This window comes from Arachis ipaensis, chromosome B9 (assembly GCF_059453495.1).
Source record: "Arachis ipaensis isolate K30076 ecotype BB chromosome B9, ASM5945349v1, whole genome shotgun sequence".
Taxonomy (NCBI): domain Eukaryota; kingdom Viridiplantae; phylum Streptophyta; class Magnoliopsida; order Fabales; family Fabaceae; genus Arachis; species Arachis ipaensis.
The window spans coordinates 86754714-86771632 of record NC_142444.1 but is presented as its reverse complement, the minus strand read 5'-3'; the positions used below and the strand labels follow the sequence as shown (position 1 = coordinate 86771632).

The 16919-nt window shown below is 39.9% G+C and overlaps 1 non-coding gene across 1 annotated transcript; it reads left to right on the top strand.

The window, feature by feature from the left end:
- The first annotated feature begins 16431 nt into the window (after nt 1–16431).
- Nucleotides 16432–16539, top strand: LOC148545335 (small nucleolar RNA R71). The gene has a single exon (XR_015902091.1). It is a non-coding gene; the product is annotated as a small nucleolar RNA R71 (small nucleolar RNA).
- Nucleotides 16540–16919: the final 380 nt, after the last annotated feature.

Below are 16919 nucleotides of genomic sequence, written 5' to 3'. Positions count from 1 at the left end.
AATTACAAGAAATTGTAATTCAATCACTTAAGATTGCGAAGGAGATCAATGAGTGCATTGATTGAGGAAGAGATGAGAATGAACATGATCCGCAGGATTGCAATATCTCTTGATCCCAATGTTCATTTTATTTTTAGTTCTTACATTTACTTTTCTTGTCATTTTACTTTTCTGCACTTTATTGCTTTCTTTACTTTTCTGTCAATTTACATTTCCTTGTTACATATCACTCCATTATAATTCGTCTAACAAGGATAATCAATTAACCATTGATTGCTTAATCTGTTAATCTCTGTGGGATTCGACCTCACTCTATTGTGAGTTTTACTTGACGACAATTCGGTACACTTGCCGAAGGGAGATTTGTTGAGAGACAAGTTTTCTGTGCATCAGTCTTCCAAGTAGGATTGATGATGGCTTATCTGAATCATTATGGGGCATCTCCAAGATGTAAAAATCAGTGGGAAATGTGAGCCCTTTAATGTTCACCAAAACATTTTTAGCAACTCCAGCCACTGTAATAATGCTTTTATCTACTAACACAAAACGAGCTGCCGACCTTTTTAAGGGAGGGAGCCTTAAAACATCATATATAGACAAAGGCATTATACTGACACATGCTCCTAAATCACACATGCAATCATAAATTACTACACCACCAATAGTACAACTAACTATGCAAGGATCTGGATCACTACATTTTTCAGGTAATCCTCCCATTAAAGCAGATATAGAACTACCTAAAGGAATAGTTTCTAATTCATTAATTTTGTCTTTATGGATACATAAGTCTTTTAGAAACTTTGCATATTTAGGTACCTGCTGAATAACATCAAAAAGGGGAACAGTTACCTCAACCTTTTTGAATATTTCTACCATTTTAGGATCAGGTTCCAGCTGCTTCCTGGGCTTCCTTGCGAGTTGTGGAAATGGAATGGGAGTATTGTTTTCTGTGGTGCCTGCACCTTTTTGTGCTTCTTCCTGTGGTTGAGCTATCTCTTCTTCAGCTATGTCCTGTATGTCCTCTTCCTCTTCAACATCTTCGATTTCTACCACCTCTTCAGCTTAGGCGTATTCTGGTGAGCTTGGTTCCTCCTGATTCCTCTCCTGCAGTGTGGTTCTGGACCTCAGGGTGATGACATTAATGCCTCCCTTTGGATTGGGTAATGGTTGAGAGGGGATTCCAGTGGTGCTTGAAGGTTGGTTACTGGAATTTTGTGCTGAACCAAGTTGTGTCATAAGAGCTTGCAGAGTAGAGGTGAAACCATTCAGACTGGCGTTAATACTGTTCACGATGGTATTTTCCATGGCTAGTTGTCTTTTCTCAAAAGCTTGTAATAAATCTTCATTAGAAGATACTGAAGAATAAGTAAATTGAGAGGTTTGCTGCTGATTGTTTGGTGGTCCTTGGTTTTGCCTCAGGTGAGGTGCTCGATAAGGTTGATTTTGCTGCCTGTTATTGTTATTATTCTACCTCTGATTTCCCTGGTTATCTCTGTCTCCCCTATTATTGTTGTCTCTCCAATTCTGGTTTGAATTGTCCTGCCATCCATGGTTATTATTTCTACTGTGATTGTACCCTTGGTTGGGGCGGTCATAGAAGTTGTGAGTGGATGCCACCATGTTGTCTTCTTGTTGGAGCTGCGGGCATTCATCAGTGTAATGGCTGTAATCAGCACAAATTTTGCAAATTCTTTGTGGAACTAGTTGTTGGTTTTGCTGCGGTTAAGTTTGCTGAGCTTGTTGACTCAACTGCATTTGCTTCAGCAGGTTGGTTATCTCACAGATGCTTCGATTTAGAGCAGCAGTTTCTATGCCAAAAGATACTTCTACAACGGCTTTTGAACGGCCTTGCTTCTGTCTGTGGTTCCGAGTAGATTCAGCTAAATCACTGATCAATTGCCAAGCTTCATCAGTGGTCTTGTACTTCTTCATAGACCCATTGCTGGCACTTTCCAATGTGGTCTTATCTCGGGGTCTCATACCTTGTGTGATATAGCTGAGTAGCACGATCTTGTCAATCATGTGGTGGGGGCATGCTTCCAGAAGATTATTGAAGCGCTCCCAGTATTCAAATAGAGTCTCATTGTCGTCCTGAACAATTGTAGAGATATCCTTCCTCAGTTTATCAGTAACTTCAGATGGAAAGAATTTCTCCAGAAACTCCTTTCTGAGTGTATCCCAGTTGGATACATTTGCTAGAGGTTGAGTGTAGTACCACTCTCTTGCTTTTCCCTCAAGAGAGAATGGAAAAGCTTTCAGCAGAATTGAAGTTTCATCAGTGCCATCACGCCTGACAGTAGAACAGGCTGCCTGGAAATCTCTCAAGTGCTTGATAGGCTCTTGAGCAGGTAGGCCATGAAACTTGGGCATCAAATTTAGCAGTGCGGTCTTTATCTCAAAATCCGTAGCTATCGCTGGATGATGCGCTTGAAACGGTTGCATTGTAAAATCAGGAGCTCCTTCCTCCAGAATGGTAACTCTTCTAGCTGCCATGTTTTTTGCACGTAAAACAACCGAATCAGTAGAACGGGGGCTGGTTTCTTCCTCATATTCACTTTCAGATCCGCCCTCAGAGTGGGCTAACCTACGCTGTTCTCGCCTTATTCGTGAAATAGTCCTTTCAATTTCAGGATCGAATATTAGCAAGCGCGAATCAGGAAGTGAACGCGTCATTTAACGGAAGAAACATGCAACTTATAGTAGCAAAATTAAATAAAATGCAAATAAATAAATTCTAATTAATAAAATTAGCACTCTATTGCAACTCCCCGGCAACGGCGCCAAAAATTGATGGGAAGCAGAAGCTGGTGAATTAAAAATTTATTAAAATGGTTACGTTGCAAGTATAGTTCTTAACTCACCGAAAATCTGCCTATCAATTTAGAAATATGTCACAGAGAGTTTAAATTAAAATTATTGGGAGTTTTAAGTCCCAGGTCATCTCCCAACGAGTTGCAGAAAAGTGTGCTGTTTTATTAATCAGATGTTCCAAGAAGTTGAGCTAAGTAAATTGGAATTTAAATTGAGGAATTTTAAATAATATAAATAAAAGCCTTGACTGGGAATTGATTAGTTAGAATCTCTATCATTGATGGAGTGATTTTTTTAGATTGATTTATAATTAACGGTTACTCTGTTTGGTTATCCTTTACTAGGTAAGGGAAAGTCAAACAAGTTGGACTGCTAGATCTATTCACGAGTTACAACCCACTTAGTTCAAAGGGATTGGCGTTGGTGACAGGATAACAATCCAACATTTAACCCAACTATAAATTTCTCCTTCAATCCTTCCAACTCAAGAATTCCTTTTAATCAACTCCCTATCAAGTAATGAAACTACTCACGCATTGTAAATAAAGAATCCATGGCACATGAAAGGGAATTAAAAGAAGACATGATTATTGGAATTGAAATTAAATTAAAGAGAAATAATCCTTGCATTAATTAATCATAAAAGTATCTGAATGACAAAATTGAACATAACAAAGAGCATGGAAGAATAAAACCAAGTTAAGAGAACAAACTAGAGTGATGAAGTCTTGATGAGGAAATAACTCTTCTCAATGTTCCAGTGCTAAGACCAATTGAAAATTAAAATTCTAAGAACTAGAGAGAAAAACCTAAGAGAGTGAAAAAACTAGATCTAAAACTACTGAATGAATGCCTCTGTTGTTTCTGCATATTCTCTTACTCTAGTCTGCTGTTCCGGGCCGAAAACTGGGCCGAAATAAGGTCCAAAATCGCCCCCATCGAATTCTGCAGATTATGCAGATCGCACATGTCACGCGATCGCGTCGTCCATGCGGGCGCGTCGCTTGCGCTTTTTCCTCTCCACGCGTTCGCGTCGTCCACGCTACCGCGTCGCTTGCGCTTTCTAATCCGCACGGCCGCGCAAGCCATGCGGCCGCGTCGCTGCGATTTGCACTCCTTCACGCGGTCGCGTGAGCGATGCGACCGCGTCACTTCTCGCTGGTTATCTCCTCAAATTCTTGTGTTCCTTCCATTTTTGCTAGCTTCATCTCCAATCTCCATCTCATTCATGCCCTATAAGGCCTGAAACACTTGACATACAGATCACGGCATCGAATGGAATAAGGGAGAATTAAAAGTAAATAATTAAAGTCTCTAGGAAGCAATTTTCAAACATGTACTGAATTTAGGAAGGAAATCTAAATGCATGCTAAATTGATGAATAAGTGGGCAAGGATCATGACAAAACCACACAATTAAACACAATATAAACCATAAAATAGTGGTTTATCACTTATACTCAAGCAACAATTAAAACAATGGTGATGGGGTCTATGATGGATCATGAGTGTCTTAGAAAGAAATGTGAGTATGCATGTGTTTCAGCAAGCAAGATTAAGGATACAATAAAGGCACAAGAGATACAAATAGAGAAATTTTGATTGCATTAATAAGTGGTGTTGGCATGGTACTTTGCATGAAAGTTAAGTGGCAACACCAAACTTAGTGTGACACTTTCAATTTAGAATGTTGCAAGTACCCAGTGAAGATCGAAAATCAAATTGTTGCATGGCAACACCAAACTTAGAATGCAATCATATGCCAAATTATTGAAAGTGAACTAAGCAAAGCAAGGAAATGTTACCTACGGTTGGATTGCCTCCCAACAAGCGCTCTTTTAATATCATTGGCTTGACATGTTGTTCATGACTTTCTTCCTCTTCTTCCAGTTTGTTAAGAGGAATGACCTCAAGAGGAAAGAGGAGCCAGTTAATGCCCCTTGTTTTGAGTGCTTCTCCCCAGCAAGCTTTCTTTTGTTGTTAGCTTGTGTAAACTTGCTTGTTGGGGTAAGGGTGGGATGGCTTTTAGTTGACCTTTTCTTCTTCATGGATATTGTCCTTCTTTTCTTGGTCACCATCCTCTTTTTAATGCTCATGTTGATTGCCTTCACCACCTTGATCTCAGGACTTGGGTGATGTATTATGGTTGGAGCATCCTCTTCATCAAGATCTTCTTGAATTGGTGGTTCAATGAACTCACCCTCTATGCAACTCTCTGTTTCATTGGAGTGTGGGTTCCCTTGATTGACTTCCTCCCTTATTCTTGACCTTTGAATGAACTCCTTTGTTTCTGGAGAGAGTGAAGTGGTCTCTCTTTGTGATCTCATCTCTTCAATGAATTGTTCTTCAGAATAGAGTTGTGCATTCTGCATCAATTTTTCTTCATGGTCCCTTTTTGCTATTTTTTCCTCTTTATTTGTCTTTATTATTTCTTCAAGGAGGAGTTCTATCCTAGCGAGTCTCTCTTCTTCTCTACTTTTTTTGAGTTCTTCAATGATGAGTTCCATCCTAGCAAGTCTATCTAAAGGAGGTTGGGTAGGTTGTAATGGTTGGTCGGGGTTGGCTTGTGAATGGAATTGGTTGTTTTGTGGTTGTGTGTTCTGAAAGTGGTATGATTCTTGTGGGTAGTGGATTGAGTTTTGTGGATGGTGAAATGAATTGTATGGATTTGGGATAGACTTTGTGCTGAGGCATACTCAAATGATGAAGAATTTAGGCATGTAAAACTTGGAGGTGAGGTTGGATAATTGAGAGGTGATGGCTCTTGTTGAATGGGGTATGAATGAGTGAAATCTCTTTGATTTTGATCTTCCCAGCCACAACTTGAGTAGTGATCAATTTCACCAAAATATGGACCATTTTGTGGCTGGGAAAAGTACCCCATTTCATGTTCTTGATACTTCCACCCACCATGAGCATAGTAAAGTGAATCATTCTGTGGTGGTGGAGAGTTTCCCATGAAGTTTGATTGACTAAAATATGATGGATGCTCCTTTCTTTCCTGCAGAAAGCTTTGTCTCAAACAATAATCACCAAAAGAAATTGGAATCTCCATTGTCACAGATGAAGAAATTCCCAGTGAGGCAATATCACAAACAGTTAGTTAGCAAAAGAAAATAAAGTAACAAAAGAAAACAAAGACAAAAGAAAAGTGTCTAATCTAGTAAATCAATCAACCGGTAGTTTGTTAATCACAATTAATCCACGCCAACGGCGTCATAAACTTGATAGCACGGAAACTTGTCTCTCAACAAATTTTCTCCCTTCAGCAGGTATACCGAATTGTCGTCAAGTAATAACTCACAAAAGAGTGAGGTCGAATCCCAAAGAGATTAACGGATTAAGTAATTAATGGTTAATTGATTATCCTAGTTAGACGAATTATATTGGAGTGATAAGTAACAAGGAAAGGTAAATGGCATAAAAGTAAAGAAAGCAATAGAGTGCAGAGAAGTAAAATGGCAAGAAAGGTAAATGTAAGAACTAAGAATAAAATGAACATTGGGATCAAGAGATCTTGCAATCCTCCGGATCAAGTTCATTCTCATCTTCTTCCTCAATCAATGCATTCATTGATCTCCTTGGCAATCTTAAGTGATTGGATCCCAATTCCTTGGAATTCAATCTCTCAAATCTTGATCAATAGCCAATTCCTTGGTCAATTGCTCATGAGAAGAGATGAAGTATGGTCACTGATTATACCACATGCATTCCCAAATCAAGTGTTGGTAGGATTATAGTCACATATCCATCCAAACCCAATTTGGTCCAGCATGAGAAAGCATTTCTAGCATGATCTCTTCATTCCTCTTCCAAGGTTCAGAAGAGATCCAAGTATGAATAGCTTCTTTTCCAAGATAACTACCCAATTGGATGAAGATCGAAAGCTCTCTAGTAAAATCAAGAGAAAAGATAGAAGAAGAAGAATGAAAACTAATATTGATCCATTGTATCACAATAGAGCTCTCTAACCCAATGAAAAGAGTTAGTTGATTATTGCTTTACCAAAATAGAAAAGAAAGAAGGTGCAGAAAAGTAAATACGAAGATTAAAACTGAAAATAAAACTTCAAAGTTCATAAATGAAAATTACAACTAAAAGAATGAGAAGGAAAAGTGTGTGAGGGGAGGGAGTCCGAAGACCCCTCTCTAATCCCCCATTCCAGAATGTCCCTCCATGTAAAAACTAAGGCCTTTATATAGGTTCTCCTAAATTACAAAATGAAATTAAAAGCAAATTACAATTAAAAGAAAATTCCTATTCTAGATGCTTCTTGTGGCCTTGATTGGTTGACACTTGTGGGCTCGCTTCCTTGAGGGTGGAGAAGTGAATCAAGTTGAGGTCCAGGTGCTAAAGTTAGTGCTAAAGTTAGCCACACTAACGCTACAAGTGTGGCGTTAGTGCTAAAGTTATTGTGGCTAACGTTGCACTTGCTGCCCAGTTGGTGTTTTTGGGGCTTAAAAGATACCTCTTGTTTATGCCCCAATTTCATGTCCACTATAGAGTATTATATATCGTTGGAAAGCTCTAAATGTCAGCTTTCTAACGCAACAAAAATCATCTCAATTGTATCTCTATAACTCAAGTTATGCAAATTTGAAGTGGACATAGTCGCTGGCATAGTCGCTAGCGTTAATGGAAAACGTGAGTCCCGATAATGCTAGCAACCAGGGGCTTAATAGTTCCAGGTTCTGGAGCTCAAAATCAATGTCCACCCTATACTATTATATATTGTTAGAAAGCTCTGGATGTCTACTTTCCAACGCCTTTGGAAGCGCATCATTTGGAGCTCTACAACTCGAGTTACACTTCTTGGAATGTGAAGAGGTCAGCTGGCCTTACTACAGGTTGATACCATGTTCATCTTTGCACTTTCGAGGCAGGTTTTCTCCCTCAAATTCAGTGTCAACCATGTAGTGCCATATATGCTTGGAAAGCTCTGGAATCCTACTTTCCAATGCCACTGGAATCACCTCATTTGGAGCTTTGTGGCTCAAGTTATGCGTGTTTGAAGAAGGCATGGTCAGGCTGCCACGTGGGACTTTTGCCCACGTTAACTACCACGTTAACTTAGTTAACGTGGGTCTTTTTGCTTCGCCAACGTTAGTGGCACTCACTTTTTCCACTAACGTTGGCATCTCCCTTTCCTTCCATGTTAACTTAGTTAACGTGGCTGTTAACGTGGGTCTTTTTGCTTCGCCAACGTTAGTGGCACTCACTTTTTCCACTAACGTTGGCATATACCCCTTTCGCAAGCGTTATTGGGGCTCACCTTCCCCATTAACGTTGCTTGGTGCCTTTTGTCCCTATGTTAGAGTTCACGTTAGTGTACTAACGTGACTCTTAACGTGGGTCTTTCTTGCTAACGTTCCATGATCTCCTTCTTCAAAGTTAATGCCACTAACTTTTCTCACTAACGTTGCGGCTTTCCTTCCTTCCACGTTAGTGCCCACGTTAGTGTAACTAACGTAGCCACTAACGTGGCTCTTCTCTTCTTCTTTTGGCCTGAAATCAATCAAACAAAGTGCATCAAAGTCTTGCTCTTAATCATGGGATCATGCATCATCCAATTTATCATTCAATTTATGCATAATTCTCATGAAATCATTCAAAATTCACAAAGTTTGCTTGAATCATGGTATGAATGCATTTTCAACCAAATATTTGCTTATTTCCTAAGAAAATGCATGAAACCAACCTAAAGCATATAAAAAATGGCTAGTAAAACTAGCCAAGATACCCTGGCATTAGGCATCTAGTGGAATCAAGGGTGAATTAAATTTAGCTAATTAAAGGCCTAGAAAGCATGTTTTCACACTTAAGCACAAATTGGAAGACAATCATGAAACCATGCTATTTCATTGAATAAATGTGGGTAAAAGGTCATAAAATAACCTAAATTAAGCACAAGATAAACCCTACAAATGGGGTTTATCAATAAGCCTTAGAACTGTCGTAACCTCTGATAAACCTTTGCTTTATGGCTAGAGGTAATTTTCAAATTTGGTTTGGAACTTTGGTTTAATTGATTGGTTTCAAAACTAGGGCGAAACTCTTTGATTTAAAAGAAAAGTGAGTTCTATGATTTTGCCAATTTGTAAACTTGGTTTCTAATTTATCTTGTCGAATGCGGATTTAAATTGAAAAGTTTTATTTGAGGGAACCGTGATTTCAAGTATTTGACTTACGAAGAAATGATTTTTGACTCCTTTGAAAAAGTGTTAACAATGAATTCTTTTAGATTGAACTTGTTTTAAAGGTTATGAAATGTATTACAAAATCGGTATTTGTTTTATGTAAAATTTCGGATTCTTAATGACAATAATCAGAGTGACGCAGCGGAAGTCGAAAGGGAGCATCGACACAGTAGAACGCTTCAAGGAGGATATATCGCGTAGTTCGAATTTTCGAGGGCGAAAATTTTTTTAGGAGGGGAGAATGTAAGAACAGGCAAAACTGTTTTTATAAAAAAAATAATTTTAAGTGCCTGAGATGGATTCAAAATTTAGAAGTTTTAATTTGAAAATATAAAGGTGAAATTTGGTTTTAGGGAATTTTCTGAGTCAGGAAATGTATTTTCTGCGAAAAATGAGAAAAACCGCGAACCGACAGCCGAACCAGTCAAACCGGTTTAAGCCTGTCCGGTACTGTGTTTTGAGAAAAATAATCTTTTGGAAAAATTGATTTATTGTTTTGAAAGGATAAAAATAATTTAGAATTGAAAACCGGGCACTAATCTTAAAGGTTTATGCCCAAAGTGGGCCAAACGGGCTAAAAACGCTAACGGGTTGGGCCAGGCCCAAATCGGGCCAAAGGCCCAACATATATAAGCTCATTTGATGCAAAAAGAGAGAGAGGGGCGCGGTTTAGAAGAAGAGAGGAGAAGACGCCATTGTCACTATTCACTTCCTCCTTCAAAGCTCCATATCTTTTGATCCGGAGCTCTGATTGACGAGCCGTTTACGGCCACGTGGTGCACGAAATTGTGATCTCAGGCAACGGTGCCAAAAACTCTGTACGCACGTCTTAATAAATCGTTTTTCATTCACAACTTCGATACAACTAACCAGCAAGTGCACTGGGTCGTCCAAGTAATAAACCTTACGTGAGTAAGGGTCGATCCCACGGAGATTGTTGGTATGAAACAAGCTATGGTCATCTTGTAGATCTCAGTCAGGCGGATATCAAATAGTTATGGAGTTTTCGAAAATAATAATAAATAAACAGAGAATAAAGATAGAAACACTTATATATATCATTGGTGAGAATTTCAGATAAACGTATAGAGATGCTTTCGCCCCTCTGAACTTCTGCTTTCCTGCTATCTTCATCCAATCAGTCCTACTCCTTTCTATGGATGGCTTTATGTAAGGACATCACCATTGTCAATGGCTACTTTTCATCCTCTCTGTGAAAATGGTCCGATGCGCTGTCACTGCATGGCTAATCATCTGGAGGCATCACCGTGGTCAATGGCTGCATCCTATCCTCTTGTGAAAATGGTCCAAATGCTCTGTCACAGCACGGCTAATCATCTGAGGTTCTCGATCATACTGGAATAGGATTCAGCCTCCTTTTGCGTCTGTCACTACGCCCAGCACTCACGAGTTTGAAGTTCGTCACAGTCATTCAATCCCAGAATCCTACTCGGAATACCACAGACAAGGTTTAGACTTTCCGGATTCTCATGAATGCCGCCATCAATCTAGCTTATACCACGAAGATTCTGATTAAGGGATCCAAGAGATAATCATTCAATCTAAGGTGGAACAGAAGTGGTTGTCAGGCACGCGTTCGTGGGGGAATGATGATGATTGTCACGTTCATCACATTCATGTTGAAGTGCGAATGAATATCTTAGAAGCGGAACAAGTTGAATTGAATAGAAAAACAGTAGTACTTTGTATTGATTCATGAGGAACAGCAGAGCTCCACACCGTAATCTATGGAGTGTAGAAACTCTACTGTTAAAAATACATAAGTGATGAAGGTCCAGGCATGGCCGAATGGCCAGCCCCCAAACGTGATCACAGGATCAAAAATACAATCCAGGATCTTCCAAAGATGAAAATACAATAGTAAAAAGTCCTATTTATACTAAACTAGTTACTGGGGTTTACAGAAGTAAGTAATTGATGCATAAATCTACTTCCGGGGCCCACTTGGTGTGTGCTTGGGCTAAGCTTTAGCTTTCCACGTGCAGAGGCTTCTTTTGGAGTTGAACGCCAGTTTGTAACGTATTTCTGGCGTTCAACTCTGGCTTGTGACGTGTTTCTGGCGTTTAACTCCAGACTGCAGCGTAGAACTGGTGTTCAACTCCCATTTACGTCCTCTAAACTCGGCCAAAGTATGAAATATTATATATTTCTGGAAAGCCCTGCATGTCTACTTTCCAACGCAATTGGAAGTGCGCCAGTTTGAGTTTTTTAGCTCCAGAAAATCCACTTTGAGTGCAGGGAGGTCAGAATCCAACAACATCAGCAGTCCTTCTTCAACCTCTAAATCTGATTTTTGCTCAAGTCCCTCAATTTCAGCCAGAAAATACCTGAAATCACAGAAAAACACACAAACTCATAGTAAAGTCCAAAAATGTGAATTTAACATAAAAACTAATGAAAACATCCCTAAAAGTAACTAGATCCTTCTAAAAACATACTAAAAACAATACCAAAAAGCGTATAAATTATCCGCTCATCACAACACCAAACTTAAATTGTTGCTTGTCCCCAAGCAACTGAAAATCAAATAGGATAAAAAGAAGAGAATATACTATAAATTCCAAACTATCAATGAAACATAGCTCCAATCAGATGAGCGGGACTTGTAGCTTTTTGCCTCTTGAATAGTTTTGGCATCTTACTTTATCCATTGAGGTTCAGAATGATTGGCATCTATTAGGAACTCAGAGTTCAGATAGTGTTATTGATTCTCCTAGTTCAGTATGTTGATTCTTAAACACAGCTACTTTATGAGTCTTGGCCGTGGCCCTAAGCACTTTGTTTTCCAGTATTACCACCGGATACATAAATGCCACAGACACATAATTGGGTGAACCTTTTCAGATTGTGACTTAGCTTTGCTAAAGTCCCCAATTAGAGGTGTCCAGGGTTCTTAAGCACACTCTTCTTTTGCTTTGGACCTTGACTTTAACCGCTCAGTCTCAAGTTTTCACTTGACACCTTCACGCCACAAGCACATGGTTAGGGACAGCTTGGTTTAGCTGCTTAGGCCAGGATTTTATTCTTTTAGGCCCTCCTATCCACTGATGCTCAAAGCCTTGGGATCCTTTTTATTTACCCTTGCCTTTTGGTTTAAAGAGCTTTGGCTTTTTCTGCTTGCTTTTTCTTTTTCTTTCTATTATTTTTTTTTCTGCAAGCTTTGTTCTTTGCTGCTTTTTTTTGCTTCAAGAATCATTTTTATGATTTTTCAGATTATCAAATAACATGTCTCCTTTTCATCATTCTTTCAAGAGCCAACATATTTAACATTCTTAAACAACAACTTCAAAAGACATATGCACTTTTCAAGCATTCATTCAGAAAACAAAAAGTATTGTCACCACATCAATATAATTAAAATAAGTTCAAGGACAAATTCGAAACTCATGTACTTCTTGTTCTTTTGAATTAAAACATTTTTTTCATTTAAGAGAGGTGATGGATTCATAGGACATTCATAACTTTAAGACATAGTTACTAAATACTAATGATCATGTAATAAGACACAAACATGGATAAGCACTTAACATAAAGAAAACGAAAAACAGAGAATGTAAGAACAAGGAATGAATCCACCTTAGTGATGGTGGCGTTTTCTTCTTGAGGAACCAATGATGTCCTTGAGCTCTTCTATGTCTCTTCCTTGTCTTTGTTGCTCCTCCCTCATTGCTTTTTTATCTTCTCTAATTTCATGAAGGATGATGGAGTGCTCTTGATGTTCCACCCTTAATTGTCCCATGTTGGAACTTAATTCTCCTAGGGAGGTGTTGATTTGCTTCCAATAGTTTTGTGGAGGAAGATGCATTTGAGGCATCTCCGGGATCTCATGGTGATGAGCTTCATGCATCTCTTGAGCTCCATGAATGGGCTCTCTTGTTTGCTCCATCCTTTTCTTAGTGATGGGCTTCTCTTCCTCAATGGGAATGTCTCCTTCTATGTCAATCCCAACCGAATTGCATAGATGGCAAATGAGGTGAGGAAAAGCTAACCTTGCCATAGTGGAGGACTTGTCAGCCACCTTGTAGAGTTCTTGAGGTATAATCTCATAAACCTCCACCTCTTCTCCAATCATGATGCTATGGATCATGATGGCCCGGTCTATAGTAACTTCAGACCGGTTGCTAATGGGAATGATTGAGCGTTGAATAAACTCCAACCATCCTCTAGCTACAGGCTTAAGGTCCAGTCTTCTCAGTTGAACCGGTTTGCCTTTTGAGTCAATCTTCCATTGAGCTCCTTCCACACATATGTCCATGAGGACTTGGTCCAACCTTTGATCAAAGTTGACTCTCCTTGTGTAGGGGCGTGCGTTCTCTTCCATCATTGGCAAGTTGAACGCCAACCTTACATTTTTCGGACTAAAATCTAAGTAATTCCCCCGAACCATGGTGAGATAATTCTTTGGGTTCGGGTTCTTACTTTGATCATGGTTCCTTGTGATCCATGCATTAGCATAGAACTCTTGAACCATTAGAATTCCGAATTGTTGGATAAGGTTTGTTAGACCTTCCCAACCTCTTCTATGGATCTCATGTCGGATCTCCGGATACTCATTTCTCTTGAGTTTGAAAGGGACCTCGGGGATCACCTTCTTCTTGGCCACAACATCATAGAAGTGGTTTTGATGAGCTTTGGAGATGAATCTTTTCATCTCCCATGACTCGGAGGTGGAAGCTTTTGTCTTCCCTTTCCCTTTTCTAGAGGATTCTCCGGTCTTGGGTGCCATCAATGGTAATGGAAAAACAAAAAGCTTATGCTTTTACCACACCAAACTTAGAATATTGCTCGCCCTCGAGCAAGAGAAGAAAGAATAGATGAAGAAGAAGAAGAAAATATGGAGGAGAGGAGGGAGAGGTATATTTGGCCAAGAAGGAGAAGAGAGGGTTGTGTTGTGTGAAAATGAGGAAGAATGGAGGGCTATATATAGGGAAGGGAGGGGGGGTAAGGTTCGGCCATAAGGGTGGGTTTTGGGTGGGAAATTGATTTTGAATTTTGAAGGTAGGTGGAGTTTATGAGGTAGGTTTATCGGGAAGAGTGGATGGATGTGAGTGGTGAAGTGGTGATAGGGAAGAGAAATTGAGGTGATTGGTGAAGAGTTTTGGGGAAGAGTGTTTATTGGGAAGAGAGGATGAACATTGAGAAGAGGGAAGAGAGTGAGTGGTGGTAGGTGGGGATCCTGTGGGGTCCACAGATGCTGAGATGATCCTGTTGGGTCCATAGATCCTGAGGTGTCAAGGAATTGCATCCCTGCACCAATTAGGCATGTAAAATGCCTTTGCATGCAATTCTGGCGTTTAAACGCCGAACTGATGCTTGTTCTGGGCGTTCAACGCCCAGATGCAGCATATTTCTGGCGTTGAACGCCAGCCAGATGCTTGTTTCTGGCGTTCAGCGCCAGCTCTTCTTCACTGTGCATTTCTGGCGTCTGGACGCCAGGATGCTGCTTGTTTCTAGCGTTCAACTCCAGATCCATGCTCTGTTCTGGCGTTGAACGCCAGCCAGATGCTCCTTACTGGCGTTTAAATGCCAGTAAGATCCTCCTCCAGGGTGTAATTTTTCTTCTGCTATTTTTGATTCTGTTTTCAATTTTTTTGATTTATTTTGTGACTCCACATGATCATGAACCTATAAGGACATATAACTAATAAAAATATAATTAAATAAAAATTGGGTTACCTCCCAACAAGCGCTTCTTTAATGTCAATAGCTTGACAGTGGGCTTTCATGGAGCCTCACAGATGTTCAGAGCATTGTTGAGACTCCCCAACAGCAAACTTAGAGTTTGGATACGGGAGTTCAACACCAAACTTAAAATTTGGTTGTGGCTTCCCAACACCAAACTTAGAGTTTGACTGTGGGGGCTCTGGTTGACTCTGTTTTGAGAGAAGCTTACTGTGCCTCTTTTCCATGTTTATAGAAGGATGTCCTTGAGTTTTAAACTCAAGGGAGTCCTCATTCAATTGAAGGACTAGTTCACCTCTGTTAACATCAATCACAGCTCTTGCTGTGGCTAGGAAGGGTCTTCCAAGGATGATGGATTCATCCTCATCCTTCCCAGTATCTAGGATTATGAAATCAGCAGGGATGTAAAGGCCTTCAACATTTACTAATATGTCCTCTACTTGTCCATAAGCCTATTTTCTGGAATTGTCTGCCATCTCTAATGAGATTTTAGCAGCTTGTACCTCAAAGATTCCCAGTTTCTCCATTACAGAGAGTGGCATGAGGTTTATTCCTGACCCCAGGTCACATAGAGCCTCCTCAACGGTCATGGTGCCTATGGTACAAGGTATCAGGAACTTTCCAGGATCCTGTTTCTTCTGAGGCAATCTCAGTTGATCCAATGCATTCAGTTCATTGGTGAACAGGGGAGGTTCATCTCCCCAAGTCTCATTACCAAATAAATTGGCATTCAGCTTCATGATTGCACCAAGGAACTTGGCAACTTGCTCTTCAGTAACATCTTCATTCTCTTCAGAAGAGGAGTACTCTTCAGAGCTCATGAATGGCATAAGGAGGTTCAATGGAATTTCTATGGTCTCTAGATGAGCCTCAGATTCCTTTGGTTCCTCAAAGGGAAACTCCTTATTGATCACTGGACGTCCCAGGAGGTCTTCATCCTTGGGATTCACGTCCTCATCTTCCTCTTTGGATTTGGCCATGATAGTTATATCAACGGCCTTGCACTCTCCTTTTGGATTTTCTTCTGTATTACTTGGGAGAATACTAGGAGGGATTTCAGTGATCCTTTTACTCAGCTGGCCCACTTGTGCCTCCAAATTTCTAATGGAGGACCTTGTTTCATTCATGAAACTTACAGTGGCCTTAGATAGATCAGAGACTAAGTTTGCTAAATTAGAGGTATTTTGTTCAGAGTTCTCTATCTGTTGCTGAGTGGATGATGGAAAAGGTTTACTATTGTTAAACCTATTTCTTCCACCATTATTAAAGCCTTGTTGAGGCTTTTGTTGATCCTTCCGTGAGGGATTATAGGTGTTTCCATATGGTTCACCCATGTAATTCACCTTTGCTATTGCAGGGTTTTCAGGATCATAAGCTTCTTTTTCAGCAGATGCCTCTTGAGTACTGTTGGATGCAGCTTGCATTCCATTCAGACTCTGAGAAATCATATTGACTTGCTGAGTCAATATTTTTTTCTGAGCCAATATGGCATTCAGAGTATCAATTTCAAGAACTCCCTTCTTCTGAGGCGTCCCATTACTCACAGGATTCCTCTGAGAAGTGTACATGAACTGGTTATTAGCAACCATGTCAATGAGTTCTTGAGCTTCTGCAGGCGTTTTCTTTAGGTGAATGGATCCACCTGCAGAAGTATCCAATGACATCTTAGCTAATTCAGACAGACCATCATAGAATATATCCAGGATGGTCCATTCTGAAAGCATGTCAGAAGGACACTTTTTGGTCAGTTCCTTGTATCTCTCCCAAGCTTCATAGAGGGATTCACCTTCCTTTTGTCTGAAGGTTCGAACATCCACTCTAAGCTTACTAAGCTTTTGAGGAGGAAAGAACTTGGCTAAGAAAGCCGTGACCAGCTTATCCCAAGAGTTCATGCTATCTTTAGGTTGAGAGTCCAACCATACTCTAGCTCTGTCTCTTACAGCAAACAGGAAAAGCATAAGCCTGTAGACCTTGGGATCAACCCCATTGGTCTTAATAGTATCACAGATCTGCAAGAATTCAGTTAAGAACTGAAAAGGATCTTCTGATGGAAGTCCATGAAACTTGCAATTCTGTTGCATCAGAGAAACTAATTGAGGTTTCAGCTCAAAATTGTTTGCTCCAATGGCAGGGATTGAGATGCTTCTTCCATGTAAATTAGAATTAGGTGCAGTAAAGTCACCAAGCATCTTCCTTGCATTGTTGT